This window comes from Chiloscyllium punctatum, chromosome 34, assembly GCF_047496795.1.
Source record: "Chiloscyllium punctatum isolate Juve2018m chromosome 34, sChiPun1.3, whole genome shotgun sequence".
Taxonomy (NCBI): domain Eukaryota; kingdom Metazoa; phylum Chordata; class Chondrichthyes; order Orectolobiformes; family Hemiscylliidae; genus Chiloscyllium; species Chiloscyllium punctatum.
The window spans coordinates 12,675,616-12,694,501 of NC_092772.1; positions in this window are offsets into that span (position 1 = coordinate 12,675,616).

The window sequence follows — 18,886 nt, forward strand, 5'->3', positions numbered from 1 at the left end:
AGGTGAAATCTGTAGCAGGTTGGGTAGAACTGTTTCACCTTGGTATGAGCACAGAGGCACAGCACAAAACAATGGCGATATTTCAAGAGAGGCAGGGGCTGGGTGTAGGAGTACCGATAACTGCTGTAAATGCACAGTAGAGAATTACCGATGTGGGTGCCGTGCATGGGCACGGACAGACTTACACATTGGTCTCATCCTTTCCCCTTGCTCTAGCCATTGGTGAAGGCTGGACATAAGACACATAGAAACACAAAATGTGGGAAACAAGCTCCCTCTCCTTATACACGCAATTGATGCCTCACTTTGAACTATGAAAAACTGGAGAAGTCAGCAAGTTAACTGCAGGGACTGAATCTAAACTGTGGATCAATAACCACAAATTAATGCAGCATAAACATGAAATGATTGCAAGAGTCTTTAAACAATATTTCAGTTGAATAAAGGGAAATATGGCGCTATGAGGGAGCAACTGGCCAAAGTTCAATGGTTCAATACCTTAACGGGGAAGACCATGGAGGAACAATGGCGGATATTTCTGTGTATAATGCAGAAGTTGCAGGATCAGTTCATTCCTAAAAGGAAGAAAGATCCCAGGAGGAGACATGGGCGGCCGTGGCTGACGAGGGAAGTAAAGAAACATATAAGGTTAAAAGAGAAAAAGTATAACTTAGCGAAGATAAGTAGGAAAACGGAGAACTGGGAAGCTTTTAAAGAACAACAGAGGATTAGTAAGAAGGAAATACGCAGAGAAAAAATGAGGTACGAAGGTAAACTGGCCAAGAATATAAAGGAGGACAGTAAAAGCTTTTTTAGGTATGTCCAAGGCAACAAAAATGGTAAGGACAAAAATTGGGCCCTTGAAGACAGAAGCAGGGGAATATATGACTGGGAACGAAGAAATGGCAGAGGAATTAAATGGGTACTTCAGATCTGTGTTCACTGGGGAAGACACAAGCAATCTCCCTGAGGTAACAGTGGCTGAAGGACCTGAACTTTTGGGAATTTCTATTTGCCAGGATTTGGTGTTGGAGATACTGTTAGGTCTGAAGGTTGATAAGTCTCCGGGACCTGATGGCCTGCATCCCAGGGTACTGAAGGAGGTGGCTCGGGAAATCGTGGATGCGCTGGTGATTATTTTCCAGAGTTCAATAGAATCGGGGTCGGTTCCTGAGGATTGGAGGGCGGCTCATGTTGTGCTACTTTTTAAGAAGGGTGGGCGGGAGAAAGCAGGAAATTATAGACCAGTTAGTCTGACCTCACTGGTGGGAAAGATGCTGGAGTCTATTATAAAGGATGAAATTACGGCACATCTGGATAATAGTAACAGGATAGGACAGAGTCAGCATGGATTTACGAAGGGGAAATCATGCTTGACTAATCTTCTTGAATTTTTTGAAGATGTAACTCGGAAGATGGACGAGGGAGATCCAGTGGATGTAGTGTACCTGGACTTTCAGAAAGCTTTTGATAAAGTCCCACACAAGAGGTTAGTGAGTAAAATTAGGGCGCACGGGATTGGGGGCAAAGTACTAGATTGGATAGAGAATTGGTTGGCTAATAGGAAACAAAGGGTAGTGATTAACGGCTCCATTTCGGAATGGCAGGCAGTGACCAGTGGGGTACCGCAGGGATCCGTGCTGGGACTGCAGCTTTTTACAATATATGTAAATGATATAGAAGATGGTATCAGCAATAACATTAGCAAATTTGCTGATGACACAAAGCTAGGTGGTAGGGTGAAATGTGATGAGGATGTTAGGAGATTACAGGGTGACCTGGACAAGTTAGGTGAGTGGGCAGATGCATGGCAGATGCAGTTTAATGTGGATAAATGTCTGGTTATCCACTTTGGTGGCAAGAACAGGAAGGCAGATTACTACCTCAATGGTATCAAATTAGGTAAAGGGGCTGTTCAGAGAGATCTGGGTGTTCTTGTCCACCAGTCAATGAAGGCAAGCATGCAGGTACAGCAGGTCATGAAGAAGGCTAATAGCATGCTGGCCTTCATAACAAGAGGGATTGAGTATAGAAGCAAAGAGGTGCTTCTGCAGCTGTACAGGGCCCTGGTGAGACCATACCTGGAGTACTGTGTACAGTTCTGGTCTCCAAATTTGAGGAAAGACATTCTGGCTATTGAGGGAGTGCAGCGTAGGTTCACGAGGTCAATTCCTGGAATGGCAGGACTGCCTTACACGGAAAGACTGAAGCGACTGGGCTTGTATACCCTTGAGTTTAGAAGACTGAGAAGGGATCTGATTGAAACGTATAGGATTATGAAAGGACTGGACACTCTGGCAGGAGGGAACATATTCCCGTTGATGGGGGAGTGCCGAACCAGAGGACACAACTTAAAAATACGGGGTAGACCATTTAGGACAGAGATGAGGAGAAACTACTTCACCCAGAGAGTGGTGGCTGTGTGGAATGCTCTGCCCCAGAGGGCAGTGGAGGCCCAGTCTCTGGATTCATTTTAGAAAGAATTGGATAGAGCTCTTAAAGAAAGTGGAGTCAAGGGGTATGGAGATATGGCTGGAACAGGATACTGATTAGGAATAATCAGCCATTATCATATTGAATGGCGGTGCAGGCTCGAAGGGCAGAATGGCCGACTCCTGCATCTATTGTCTATTGTCTAAACACATTTCATTAACAGACATTTCGTTCTAATACCCGTGTAGCTGAATGAAGCAGCAGTGAATCCCATTTTTACGCAGACTGATGCACTCAGACACATTTCCCCAAGAGTGACACAGGCCTCTGGAGAAAACAAGCAGAAAGTAAGATTACACACACTTGGCTGATATTGTCCCATTTCAGACTTCAACACCAGTGTCCATATACAGCAAAGAAAGGAAGCAATAAGCCTCTCCCGTCCGTGTGTTCCTGACCCATTCTTTCCCCATCACTCTGTAGTTTGTACTTTTTCATACCGTTCTTACTGACAAACGGGCTCACGACCATTTTTCCCTGTCCTGCCGAACCGTAAAGTTTGATGTCTTTGCTGTTTGAAGATCTGCCAATCTCAACCTGATTACACCGAATGACCCTTCCTCAACATCCTTCTGCAACAAGAAATTATACAGATCCAGAACTGTCCGAGAGAATAAATGCTTCCTCATCTCTGTTTTAATTGTGAGATCCACATTCTAATATGTAGGTAAAAATCGCACAACACCAAGTCATAGTCAAATAGGTTTAATTGGAAGCATTAGCTTTTGGAAAGCTGCTCCTTCCTCAGGTTTTTGTGGAGTACACAGTTGTAAGACACAGAATTTAATGCAAATGATTACAGTGTGACGCAACTGAAATTATACATTGAAAAATAACTTGATTGTTTGTTAAGTCTTCCATCTGTTAGAATGACTATGTTGGGTTCATTTCTTTCTTACTTAATTCGCAAAACTTTTTTTTCGTAGTTACACTCTCAGGTAAAGTTTAACAATTAATGTCAACCCAGATAATTTGTTGAAGGTGTTAATCCCTGTGTCCTGTGTCCATGCCATAATGTTTAGACTGACGCTAAATTTAAAAAAAAACACGCTGCAGCAAGGATGCTTTGAGGCATGGTACTTTGGTGAAACCGAGCAGATGTTACAGAACAGATGAATGGCGACTACACATCAATTAACAGACCGTTGTGCCCCTTCTCTGTTGGGGAACACTTCAGTGGTCCAGGACATTCATAGCAGCAGCGATGTGCAGAAACAGATTGGGAAACAGATTTTGAAAAGGTGCAGAAGCCACAGCGTAGTCGTCATAGGCGATTTCAACTTCCCAAATATTGATCGGAAGCTCTTTAGATCAAGTAGATTGGATGGGGCAGTGTTTGTGCAGTTTGTCCTGGAGGCTTTTCTAACTCAGTATGTAGATTGTCCGACCAGAGGGGAGGCCATATTGGATTTGGTACTCGGTAACGAACCAGGACAAGTGATGGGCTTGTTGGTGGGTGACCATTTTGGTGATGGTGACCACAATTCTGTGACTTTCACCTTGGTTATGGAGAGTTAGAGGCATGCAACAGGGTCGGTTTTACAATTGGGGGAAGGGTAAATACGATGCTGCAAGACAGGATCTGAGGAGCATAAGTTGGGAGCAGAGGATGTCAGGGAAGGATGTCATTGAAATGTGGAACTTTTACAAGGAACAGATACGACGTGTCGTTGATATGTATTAACCTGTCAGGCAGGAAAGAGATGGTCATGTGAGGGAGCCTCGGTTGACGAGGGAGGTTGCATATCTAGTAAAGAGGATGAAGGACGCTGACATAAGTTTGAGGAAACAAGATTCTGACAGAGCGTTGAAGGAATACAGGATAGCGAGGAGGGAGCTGAAGAAAGGGATTAGGAGAGCTAAGAGAGGGCATGAAAAACTTTTGGCGGGTAGATCAAGGTTAACCCTAAGGCCTTATATGCGTATGTGAGAAACATGAGAATGACGGGAACGAGGGTAGGTCCGACCATGGACAGTAGTAGGAGACTGTGTATCGAATCGGAAAAGATAGGAGAGGTCTTGAATGAGTACTTTTCTTCAGTATTTACAAATGAGAGGTGCTGTATTGTTTAGAGGAGAGTATGAAACGGACTGGTAAACTAGAGGAGATACTTGTTAGGAAGGAAGATGTGTTGGGCATTTTGAAAAACTTGAGTATAGACAAGTCCCCCGGGCCTGACGGGATATATCATAGGATTATGTGGGAAGCAAGAGAGGAAATTGTAGAGCCGTTGGCAATGATCTTTTCGTTTTCACTGTCAACGGGGTGGTACCAGGGTACAGGAGAGTGGCGAATGTTGTGCCCCTGTTCAAAAAAGGGAATAAGGTTAACCCTGGGAATTACAGGCAAGTTAGTCTTACTTCGGTGGTAGGCAAAGTAATGGAAAGGCTACTGAGGGATAGGATTTATGAGTATCTGGAAAGACACTGCTTGATTAGGGACAGCCAGCACGGATTTGCGAAGGGTAGGTCTTGCCTTACAAGTCTTAGTGAATTCTTTGAGGAGGTGACCAAGCATGTGGATGAGGGTAGAGCAGTGGATGTAGTGTACATGGATTTTAGTAAGGCATTCGATAAGGTTCCCCATGGTAGACTTATGCGGAAAGTCAGGAGGCATGGGATAGTGGGAAATTTGGCCAGTTGGATAGAGAACTGGCTAATTGGTCGAAGTCAGAGAGTGGTGGTAAATGGTAAATATTCAACTTGGAGCCCAGTTACAAGCGGAGTTCCGCAGGGATCAGTTCTTGGTCCTTTGCTGTTTGTAAATTTTATTAATGACTTGGAAGAGGGAGTCGAAGGGGGGTCAGTAAATTTGCAGACGATACGATGATTGGTGGAGTTGTGGATAGTGAGTAGGGCTGTTGTTGGCTGAAAGGAACTTAGATATGATGCAGAGCTGGGCTGAGGAGTGGCAGATAGAGTTCAAACCTGTCAAGTGTGAGGTTGTCCATTTTGAAAGGAGAAATAAGAATGCAGAATACAGGGTTAACGGTCGGGTTCTTAGTTAGGTGGAGGAGCAGAGGGATCTTGGGGTCTGTGTTCATATCTCTTTGAAAGTTGCCACTCAGGTGAATAGAGCTTGTAAGAAGGCCTATGGTGTGTTAGCGTTCATTAGCAGAGGAATTTAATTCAAGAGTCGTGAGGTGATTTTGCAGCTGCACAGGACCTTAGTCAGGCCACATTTAGAGTATTGTGTGCTGTTCTGGTCGCCTCACTTTAGAAAAGATGTGGAAGCTTTGGAGAGGTTACAGAGGAGATTTACCAGGATGTTGCTTGGAATGGAGAATAGGTCGTACGAGGATAGGTTGAGAGTGATAGGCCTTTTCTCATTTGAAAGGCGAAGGATGAGGGGTGACTTGATCGAGGTTTATAAGATGATCAGAGGAATAGATAGAGTAGAGAGTCAGAGACGATTTCCCTGGATACAACATAGTGTTGCAAGGGGACATAAATTTAAGGTGAAGGGTGGAATGTATAGGGGGTATGTCAGGGGTGGGTTCTATACCCAGATGTGGTGGGGGCATTCATTGCGTTGCCTGTGGGAGTGGCAGAGTCAGAATCATTGGTTACCTTTAAGCGGCAATTGGATGCGTACATGGATAGGTGCATAACTAGGACAAATGTTCTGCGCAATATCGTTAGCCGAAGGGCCTGTTCTGTGCTTTAATGTTCTATGTTCTCTGTTCTCTTGTACATTCGACCTCAGACTTTTGGGTGACCATCATCTAAGGCAGACTTCGAAACAGGTAGCAGCTGAAAGTGCCCGAGCAGAGGCTGATAGCTAAGTTCGATACCCATGGTGATGGCCTCAGCCGGGACTTTGGGCTCATGTCACAGCGTATGTGATACTATGACCCTATCTTCAAACCGAGACCCTCCTACACACACACACACACACAAACACACACACACACATACACATTTGTGGGGTGAATTTGTACTTGCAGAGTTACATTGTACTTTGCTCAAAAACTGCGTGAATCCATGAAAGTCTCTGTTAACTCATTTTATACAATTCGTATCAGTCTTAACATGATGGAACAGACAGCAGCGCACGGGGGCTAACACTAATTGTTAAAGTCCATCTGAGAATGTAACTTCAAAATACAACATTTTGCGCTTTACATATGAAATAAGTGAAGCTAACACAGTCATTCTAATAGATGAGAGATTTAGCAAACAATTAAGATATTTTTCAATGTATGATTTCAGTTCCATCACACTGAAAACTTTTGCTCCAAATTCTGTGTCTTACAACTGTGTACTCCACAACCACCGCGGTCCGAATGAGCAGCGGTCCGAAAGCTAGTATCTTTGCTGTTTTGTAATGTCAGGCATACATGTTCAGTTTACGATTTTCATAAGAAACAACAAATATTTTTCCCTGACTGAAAATCAGCATTGGGAAATAGCAGTGAGAGAGCTGAATTTCAACACCTTCACAACAAGGAAGACATATGCAATGCTTGCCAATTTTCTTGGTGACTTTGTTTTTGCCTTATTGGTTCAGTTGAAAAATGACAGTCATTGATTTTTTAAAAGCATGGCGAGAGGCCCTTCAGCCTATTAAATCATTATCAATCATCAAACATCTTGTTTGGAAACACAGTTCCCAGCACGTGACTCATGGTCTGGTATGTTGTAAAATTTCATTTCTTCAGTTAAATTGTCATTCAATTTCTTAAGGCCTTAAGTGGTACTAAACACCTCTGTGAACTAACAGTTCTGAGAATGAAACTCTTTCTCAGAGCCAATTGTCAGTTTCCCTCAAGATCCTGGGGAAAATGTTTATGCACTCCGATCTGAATTGGTGTACCCTGTTTCTTCTTCAACTTCCTTATTATTTCTATTAACTGGCTTAGACTCCAATACAAATGTGTATGTGCAGGTTGCAGAAGTCACGTGCTTGTACTTTCACTGACACTCTGTGTCGCTCGGAGCTGCAGTCCTTCCCCACGCTGATTCAGACAGCACTGTCCTTCCTGTGACATTTCCCATGGAGAATGGAAGGACAGGCATTAATAACCCGCATTGGAAACGGAGCGGCAGTTCTAAAGCTTTTACACTGCACCAGCGAGGAATTGAGCTCCGATATCCCGCATAACATGCGGCGACATTAACCATTATACTACCGAGGACAACAGTTTCAAAGGAGACACTTCAGCCCGTTGTGGCTCCATTTTTCAAAAATAACTGCTTCACGGCCCGAATCGCTTAGCCCATAGCTTTATAGGTATTGGCAGAACATATTCACATCTGAACATTTCTTCAGGTAATAAGGGTTCCTGCCTCCCTGACACTTACGGACACAGTATTGCAAATCCCAACACCTGCCTGCCTATAACGCTTTTCCACACATCTACGTAAACCTTTCTGTCTTTCTCATTAAATTTCTGGCCCCCTATGATCGATATCTCCGTCGATGGGAAACGCTTCTTTCAGTCTACCTAATACATACACTTCATGATTTTGTACACCTTAACCATGGCTTCTCGCAAACTCCTCTTGCACGGTGACAAACAATCCCAGTCTGTCCTGTCTTTCTTCATGACTGAAACTATTCAGACCAGACACTATCCGAGTGAATCTCTCCTGCACCTTTCCCAGTGCGATCACATCCAGAGACCTATGTGAACTGCAGCCAATTGTCTAAGTAGAACCGAATGAACCGTTTTTACGTTGTTGCACCAGCATGCGGTGTGGCTCTGCAGCATTTATTGGATTGTGGTCCGGGGACAAGTGGAACGCAAAGGAGCCATGGACGGCAGTTTCCTTCCCTCAAGGACGTCACTAAAACATATGGGTCTTTCATGCAACGGAATTGGCAAATCCTTAATTGGAGGTATTTCTTGCATTCATATTTTACAATTGTCGTGGTGTGGTGGGAATCAAACCCATCGACCTTGAAATGTTAACTGGCCTTTCGTATTAACAATCACGCGATAATACCAGTAGGCTACGCAGAAAGCCATCACGGCTGATCTGTTCCAATTGAGTCTCTTTTTTCCCAATTATTCTGTGTGTCCATTTATTGAGCCTCACGTTCCAATAATCTCTGGTCCATGTCAGCAAAAACCGCTAAAGGAGAATTGACCACACAGCTACGATATCCAAACGAATTGAATGATTTAAACGTGCCAATGAAGAGATTGGTGCATGGTCATCCAACAACAGTGAGTAGGTGGTATCAACGTGAAAGTGTATGTTAAATTGTGCAATACCTCAGTCAAATGAGACGAGGGTCGGAAAAGAGAGTTAGGGTGAGTGGGAGGGAAAGACATCTGCAAGAACTTTTGGGGTTAAATTCTGATACATGAAACGCAGAAATATAAGAGGACGAAATTCAATGGAAAACAAATCATCACCTCGGAGAATATTATCATGTAAAAACGAGTAATTTCTTACCGTGTTTCACCAAAAGTAAAACTTTGAGAGAACTGACTATCATGATGTAGAGTCGATCCGAAGTCGTGGCAATTACAATACAGTAGACGAAATACCAAACGGTTGCAGCACTCCACAGACCACGCTTGCGAACTGCAGCTAGTATTTTAGCAGAGGAATTGTCAGGAATAATATACAATATCAGGACTTAACGACAGGCATGTGGGAACTCAGAATGGGCTGAATCTTTAGGTTCACCGTCCCCAGAGTCTATGGAGATTCCATTAATGAGATTACAGGATATTATTGAAACGTATGTTTCAATAGCATTACAGTTTAACATCGGCCACTTCATCATTTTGCCCACACAAGGCAATAACAACTGCTGCACGCAATCACACTTAATTCCAGTTCCAGTGCCGGAATCAGGGAAACTGTGTGAAGCAGCCACGAAGATCCAATTGGAAGTTGGAATGGAATGATGGGAGAGCAGCGCATGTATTTCCGAGGTTGGGATTGATTCTGGTCAAAAACGGAGAGGAATTGAATACTTGCACTCCCCCCCCCCCCCCCGTTTATTATATTATAGTCATAAGCAGTGCATGTTGCTGAGACAGCCGATTGGCGCATCTAAAGAGTGTTAAGACTTTAACTTTGGGGTGGCAAGGTTCGAAATTTCATTTTCATGTTTGGATCAGTGTTTTTGACATTGGGAGTAGCAGCTGCCTTTGCTCGCATCCCCACAGAATCTGCTTCTTGTTCCCAGTAAATACTGCAACCTGGAGAAGGATTTGCTGTGGTTATATAATAAACTAGTCATCCTTGGGGACTCACACACTAATCTGGTAATGTTAAAATTCGTCGAATAAAACCTGGAATGAAAAGCGGCCCTCAGGAACAGAGAACATGACTTTAATTTCCTGCAATCCCATTCATGCATGTCCCTTATGCAGGGCATTCTACCATCTTTACCCAATCCTGCCTACTTGTGACTCCACGGCCAGAACAACGTAGCTGACCCTTAATCCGAGAATGCCGACCGTGTGGGGACGCTAGCCATTCGGCCCTTTTAGTCGACTCCATCCCTCCGATGCACATCCTATCAGACCCACACCCCATACCTACTCCATTTCCCTTCATTTCCCCTGGCTGATCGCAGTAACCTGCACCCCTTCAGACTGTGAGAGGAAAGTCACACAAGCAAAGAGAAAATTTGCAAACTGCACACAGTCACACAAGACTGGGATCTAATCCATGTCTCTTATGCAGCGATGCAGCAGCGAATCAGGATGAACAACAAATGCTCTCCTGAACAGTGACATCCACACCCTGTGGGCAGATCGGGAAGAATGAAAACATATTCACAACATGGACAACGAGACTTGAGTCTGCGTGGACATGATTTGAACCAATCGTTCACTCTGGGTAGATACATGGACACCGATATCACAGAGAAACCAGGGCAATGTGGGATTCAAATACCTGCGAAGTGGAAACTCATTTACTCAGTTAAACTGGGGAATGACTGTTCAACAGTCCCTTGTATGGGGAGGGCTCAATGTGCAAAGAAAACTCCAGAGTAACCAACAAGATTACATATCCCAGAAGGAGATCAATTAAACTGTCAATGCTGCAGTTAATCCTAACCAGCTGCTTGTTTAATACCGTCAAAAGTCATAGATTCATGTAACATGAAAACAAGCTTTTCACTCCTTCCAGCTCATACTGAAAATAATGCCAAACTAAACGAGTTGCATCTGACGTCTCCTGTAATTGTTGAGGGTTTATAATGCCCTTGTATTATTACTGCATTGTTAATATAAATGTCCAGATATAATTCTGTTCAAATCCTGGCACGGCAGATGCTGGAATTTTATTTCTATAAATACCTAGAGTTAAGAGTCTAATGATGTTTTTGAATCAGTTGTAGATCTGATTTACTAATGCCTGATAGAGAAAGAAACTGCCATACTTACCTTGTCTGGCTGGCATGTGACTCCAGATCCATAATATCGTGGTTGATTCTGAACTGCCGTCTGGGCAATAAATAATGGACTACATACGAATAAATAGCTATTTTTAAATCCCACTGAAACTTTCCAATTCATTTATCTAAATATCCTGTAAACATTGTAAATGCACTTTCATTCATTATTGCCTCAGGAAGTGAATTGCACGCATAACCCATCCTCTGTTAAAAACAAGCCTCTCATGTCTTATTTTAAATCTCTCTGTTTTCAACGAAAACATTTGCCCTCTCGTTTTGAAGCCACCTCCTTGGAGAAAAGACAGTTACAGTTAACTCTATCCGAACTTTCAATAATTTATAAATTTCGATCAGATTGCGTTTCAAACTTCAGAGTTCGAGTGAAAATATTCTCAGCCTATCCAGCCTTTTGTTTTAACATAAACCTTCCCCACTAGCCATACGTTGGTATACCTCTTCTAAACCGACTCCAGCTTAATAATTTCCTTGCTATGACTTTAGACAAGAACTGGATGCAGTACTCCAGATGAGACCTCACCCAATATCCTATTCAACTTCAACAATACGTACCAACTCCAATGCTTAAATGACTGAGCAACGAAGGCAGGGTGACAATTGTTTTTAACCAATCTGTGTATATGTAAAGCAAACTAAAAAGAAATATTTAACTGCATTCCTGGCCTCCGTGTTCCTCAATCTTATGCAACGCCCTATCACTAATTGTATAAGCCCAACTCATATTTGATGTAGCAAAATGCAATGCCTTACATTTATCCATATTGATCTCCAAGTAACATTTTTCAGCCAAAAAAACATTGGATTACGTTCCTTCTGGAATCTTAGATCACCTTCTTTGCAGTCTCCAATTCTGGTGTCCTCTGTGAGCTTATGAAACATGGCTTCTATGATTTCCATAGTTTTCTCATATTGGCCAACGATTTTTAATTATTTGTAGTGGTGATCATTTAGCAGTGTAAATTATGTAACAATTAGTCATGGAGTTAACCATGAGGAAGAAAGCCATAGACTGCAGGGAGATTGGAAACAATTGGCAAGAAAGAGTGCTGAAAGGAATTCAATCCAGTGAAGTGGGTGATAATGAATTTGGGGAGAAACAATGATACAAGAGTGAATACTGAGTGGTTTACAGTAATAAAAGAGAAATTGGAGTAAGCATTCACGAATATTTGGAGGTGATTGGACAAGGGATTAAGTGGTCTCGAGGGGTTGGAGTTACTTTCTATTCTTGACCGCAGGTGGGAATATAAGAGCAGGGAAATGATGCTGGAATTTTAACAACTGCCTGTTCAGAATGAGTCAGAGGACCGGCCACAAGTCTGGTCGTTGCATTCATCTTTTTTATGAAGAATGATAAAATAGAAGATAGAGGGCGGCAAGAGACCATTTGGCGCATCATGTCTGGATCAGCACTCAATCAGATTTTCGCTGACAAGGCTCAAAGTCAGGCTAGCACGTTCCTTGGAGGAGAACTTGAAGATGGAGGTCATTCGATGCATAGGTCCATTAGACAATAGAGCAGAAATTAAACCATTCAGCGCGGTGTGTCTGCTCTGCCATTAAATTATGGCAGATACTTTCTAAACCCAGTTCTCCAGCTTTTGCCCCATTAACCTTGATCTCCTTGACAACCAGGCTGCTACATACCTCAGTCTTACATATAATCACAGCCCTGGCTTCCACAGCCTTATCTGGCAACGAATTCCATACATTCACCACTCTCTGGCTGAATCGGTGTCTCTTATTACTGCTCTCAAATGTCTCCTTTTTTTCCAAAGCTCTGCCTTTGGGTTCTAGTCTCTACTAAAAATGGAAACAACTTCCCAGCATTCACTCTGTCTAGGCAATTCACGATTCTATAAGTACCAATTAGATTTCCTCTTATTCTTCTAAACTTCATCGAGTATTGACCCAGAGCCCTCGAACGTTCCTCATGTGTCAAGCTTTTCACTTCTGTCACCATAATGGTGAATCACCTCTGAACACACCCCAGCACCAGTGCATCCTTCCTGAAACTTGAGAACCAAACGGACACACAGTAATCCAAATGTGATCTGACCAGACTGTTACAGAGGCGCTTTTATATTCAAATATTCCAAAAATAAATGTCAGCATTGCAGCCGTCTTCCAAACTACAGCTTCAATCTGCAAGTTCATCTCAAGAGAATCCTGGGCTAAAATACTCAAGTCTCCTTGCACTACAGACATGTGCACCTTCGCCCCAGTTAGACAACAGTCCGTGTCTTTATTCTTCTGACCAAAGTGCAACACCTCACACTTTCCCACATTATGCTCCAACTGCCATTTATTTTCCGATGCTCCCTAGATGTCCATATCCTTCTGCAGCATCCCGGCCTCCTCAATGCTTCCTGTCCTTCTGCCATTGTATTGTCTACAAATTGACACACAGTGCCCTCAGGTACTTTACCTAGATCGCTAATGGAGAAAATGAAAAGTTGTGGTCCCAACACAGCCTTGAGGAACGCCACTTGTCACCAGCAGCAATCCTGAGAAGGATCCTTTTGCTCCCAATCACTGCTTTCTGACCTGCGAGCACAGCTTGCCTCTGAAACCATGGGCCCTTTTCTTATTCAGTAGCCTCCTTTGCGGCAAATATCAATGGCCTTCATGAAACCCAGACACATATCATCCAATCGCTCTCCTTGATCTACCTTCCTCGTTACTTCCTCAAAGAGGAGGTTTTGCGGATTTGTTAAGTATGGCCTCTACATGATGAAACATTGCTGACTTTGCTTTATTTTAACATGCACTTCCTGGTATTCAGAAATTTCTTCCAACGGAATGGATTCCCGGATCTTATCCACAACAAAGATTCGGCTGATTGTTCTGTAATTTACCAGCTTTTGTGTGATTTTTCAGTCTTACAACATCCTTTCTGATTCTCGCGATTCCTGAAAGCTCTCCACTAATGTATCCACTATTTCTTCAGATGTCAACCTTAGAACTCTGGAGGGTACTCTATCTGGTCCAGATGATGTATCGACCTTCAGGCCATTCAGTGTTTTTTGCATCTTCACAGTGATGGCCACTAGACTCACATCTGTTCCCGCATTCTCTTGTATGTTTGGATATAACTCATGTCTTCCACCGTGAAGACAGTCACAAAATACTTTTTCAGTCCCTCAACAAGTTTCTTCTTCCCCACTACTTTCTGTCAATTGTAATTTTCCGATGGCCCATTGTCGGCTTCCTCCTCTCTTTTGCACTTATATGAATAACGAACCAACTGCAGTCTTCCTTGATATTCTGAGTTATCTTATAGTTAATCTTCCCCCTCCTCATTTGTTTTGTTGTTGCCCTTTATGGATCTTTGTGATCTTCCCAATCCTCTGATTACCCACTGCCCTTTGCCACATTATATACTTTCTCCTTTGACTTTACTCTATCAATGACTTCCTCAGTCAGCCATGGTTGCCTCATCCTCCCTACACCATGCCTCATCTTCCACAGGATGTGTCTCTGATGTGTCTGCGAAATTACCCTCAGACACTCCAGCCAATCCATTTCCACCTTTCTGCTTTCTTGCTAGGCTCCTCTCCTCACCAATTTCACCCAAATCCTCCCTCATGCCTCTGTACTTGAATATATTCAACTTTAATATCGTTACCTCTGTTTGTATCTTCTCCCTCTCAGTGTACTTTCAGTGTAAATTCAATCAAATTATCGTCACCGCCTCCTAAGAGTTCCTTCATCTTCAGCTCCGCTGTCTCGTCTGCCTCATTGCACAACGTTAAATCGAGTATTGCCTGTTCCGTAATTGGCTCCACCACAAGCTGCTACAACAATCCATGTCGTCGACTTTCCACAATTGAATTGAAATTAAATGAATTGATTGTCACGTGCACTGAGGCACAGTGAAAAGCTTGTTCTTGCGATCAATGCAAGCATATCACAGAGTTAATTTGCAGAGATGTATAAGTAACATGCAAACATATAATAGAATGTCCTTTGTATTTTTCCGGGCCGAGTTCACCACTCACTGTAACCGTCTCTGATCTTGAATGGTACAGGTGCCATACCAGGCAGTGATACATCCAGACAGAATGCTCTCAATTGTGCACCTTTAAAGTTGGCACATGTATTCGTAGTGGTGTATCAAGTGATCATCACCACTAGCGAGATGACATGATCAGACATATATCCCTCTCCCGTCCCTGTCCACTATCCACAGTGACCATGCCCTACAGTAAACCCTGTTGCAATCTGCCTTCACTTCCAAAACCTCCCCCAACTTGCCCCATGGAGTCTTCCCCCTGCATCTCTGCTTTTCTCACACATAAATGCATAGAGCGGAGTAGGCTGTCCGGCCCTTCAAGCCTGCTCCGCCGTTCAATCATATCATTGCTAATCTTTCTAAAGACTCAAATCCCCACTTCCTCGCCCTCTCACTGTATCCCTTATTACCTTTATTTATTCAAATGAAGTATCGCTCTTAGCTTTAAAAACTTTTATTGAAATAGCGTCAACTTCTTCGCTGGGCACAAGATTCCATATATTAACATCCGTCTGGGTGAAGAAGGTCCTTCTGATCTCAGTCTAAGTCTGCTCCCTCTAATTCTGAGGCTACGCCCGCTTGTTTGAGTTTCACCCGAATGTGAAAGTTTCAGTAAGATTGCCCCTTCGTTTCTCTAAATTCCAAAGAAAATAATCCTAATATACGCAGTCGCTCTTTATAGGCCAACTCCCTCAACTTCGGAATCAACCTAGCGAACCTCCTCTGCACCCCTCCACCACCCCTCCCCCCACAAGTGTCAGTTCATCCGTTCTCAAGGAAGGGAACCAAAAGTGCGCACAGCACACCAAGCATAAACTCACCAGCACCTTGTACAGCTGTAACATAACATCTCTGCTTGAACCTTCAATGAACCTACGTTACATCTGTCCAAATTCTATCTCGATGCCCTGCTATTTCATCCTCGATAATAGATTCTAGCATCTTCCCCACTGCAAAAATTAAGCTAACTGATCAATAATTCCCAACCTTGTATCCATCTCCCTTTTTCATCAGTGGTGTCACAGTAGTTGCTTTGCAACCTGCACAGACGGCCACGCAGTCGAGTGAATTTGAAAATTTCCACTGGAGCACTTGCTGTTTCTCCCGCAATCTCCTTTCATGCCCTGAGGTGCATTCCCTCACGGCCAGGAGACTTGTCGATCCTCAGCTCCACTAGCTTGTCGAACACTACCTCTACCTTAATAATATTTGTTTCCAGGTCCTCACCTACATTTGTCTCTTTTTAACTTACTGGCATGTTATTAGCATCCTCCACTGTGAAGACGGACACAAAATACAATGCCTCGGCCAGTTCATCACATCGCATAACTAAATGTCCCTTCTCATCCTCGAAAGGACCAACCTTTACTTTAGCCACTCTTTCTTCGTTTTATATTTTTATAGAAAGTTTGCTATCCGTCTTTGTATTCCGTACTTCGTCATGTTTATCTTTAAAGCTTCCCCAATCTTCCAATTTCAAGCTTTTCTTGGTTACATGGTATGCTTTCTCTTTGACTTTGGTAGCCTCCCTTATTTTCGAAGTCACGCAGGGCAGATTATCCCTCTTCTTGCAGTCCTTCCTTTTCACTGGAAAATACTTTTGTTGAGCGCTTCTACAAAAAAATCCTTTCTGGAAGTCCTCCCCTGCTCGATATCTGTCCCACCAAATAATCTTTGTTTCCAGTCGACATTAGCCAGATGCTCTCTCATTCTATTGTTGTGCCCCGTTTACATGCACAGGATTTTATCTTCACAGTCCCCATCTGAATTCTAAGCTCTGCCATATTTTGATCTCTCGTTCCGAGGATGCCTAACTATGAGATCATTAATTATCCCTGTTCCATTACACAGGACCAGATCAAGGATTGCTTTCTCCCTTGTCAGTTCCATTGCATACTGTTCAAGCAAACCATCATGGGTACATTCATCGACCTCCTCCTCAAAGGTACTGTGACTGAGCTGGTTCAACCAAGCTACATGTAAATTAAAATCCCTAATGATCATAGCTGACCCATTTTTACAGGCATTGCTTATTTGTTTGTTTATTACCTTCACCAGTGTGATGTTAATATTTGCTGGCCTATAGACTGCAATTATCAGTGACTTCTTCTTCTCAGAATTTCTACTTTCCACGCAAAGTAATTCAAACTCATTCCCAATAGAACACTTATTGCCTGACCACACTGCCTTGATTTCAGCCTTGTATAACAGACAGACGCCAACTTCTTTACTCTGCTCTCTAAACTTCCAAATACTCTCGTACTCCTGGATGTTTAACTCCCAATTGTGTCCAGCCCTTAACCGTATCTCTATAACGGTAATAAATCATTTTCATTCGTGTTTATTTGTGCCATTAAGTCTTCAACCAAGTCACAAATGCGACCAGCATTCAGGTGAAGTGTCTTTTTGTTAGGTTTCTTGTCCGCATGATTTCTCTAATAATATTTCCGTTTGCTTCTTGTCTCTACTCACCTGACTATTGCCGTCTTCTCTCCTCTGTTTCCAATGGTCCAAACACCCTTCCAGGTGAAGCAACACATGAACTGCACTTCACGCAATCCAATCTACTGCAATGTGGTTTCCACTATCTTGGGAAATGAAGTTTGGATTCGGTGAACACATTGTAGACCACTCAAGTTCTGTCTTCAAGAAGAGTTCCAGCGAGACTCAGGGCATGCTGGAAGGATACCACCTCAGTTTGTATTTGAGGTGTCTGCAGCCTTCCAGATCCCATATCATTTTCATTTTTTTAGGGCCGAAACTCTCCCAATCCTATCACTCTATCAAACACACAAAGGCCCGGTTGTCACATAGCCTGCCATAACACACTACATATGGATCGCCACTAATAGTCTCCATTAACAGCTATTCACCCTGCCAGCCAGATCATCATCCACTCCTTTGTCCAACTGTTCTTCTCTCTATTTGAACTCTATCTGTCCCTTTCGTTTAATCCTTACCCTCGCCCAAACTATTTCTTCTGCAGATGAACCAACATGTTCCAAGCTATCGTCAGTTCTGAGGATGGTCACTGGACTCGAAATGTTAACTCTGATTTCTTTTTTCAGATGCTGCTAGACTTGCTGAGTTTTTCTAGCACCATCTGGTTTTGCTCTAGTTAGAGTCGGATATTGCGAATATTCCAAGAAGAATGACTGCGCATGACCTGGTAGAAACCTGTTACTCTGCTTGTGTAATGATCCCCTGCTCAGATGACAGAACTGTGTACCTCTTGAAAAGTTCTCTAGTGGATAGTTCCCATTACAAGGTGAGCCATCGGCATCAACTTCTTCGGTCAATGAAGACAGTAATAATTTCTACCGCAATTCTCTCCTGGATGTACTGAACAGCAGAGAGAAATAAAAGTCCCTCATGTCAAATGTGAACGGATTGGCGTCCACGCAGGAGTTGTCATCAAGTGCTGGTCTATTTTGGGATAGAAAACACTGAAACGCTTTCTCACTGTAACATTGTGCCATTGGGTATCAAAACTAAAGGTTTAATAGGTGCAAAGGCTGAAAACAGCGTCTTCCAGTTAAAATAGGTGAATGCAGTCCCTCCAATGTGAGAGTACAGTAGTGTACAATTGTAAAGATATATGGATCAATCACTTCACACATTCAGCTGGCAAGCAGTCCCTTTGTGAGAAGACATCTGTATAAAATGTAGGAAGATGCACTCAGAGGTTCTTGATCAGTTTTATATCTGAACTGAGATTATACTGGAGTTGTTGAGAGTCTTAAACGTGGACAAATCCTCAGCTCAGAGTGGAGTTGTAACTTACGTAACTTTGTGAGACAGAGCAATTTAAGGGATTCTGACCAATGTTAACATTCCTCTTTGGCCACAGGGAAGTTGGTCGAGGACTGCAGGACTACTAATGGGGTTCCACTTTTTTACATGGCAGGTAGAAAAAAACCAGCGAAATACAGCCACGTGAGTCTCACAGGAGTGGTCAGGAAACGTTTGGAGAAACCTTTGAAGGAGAG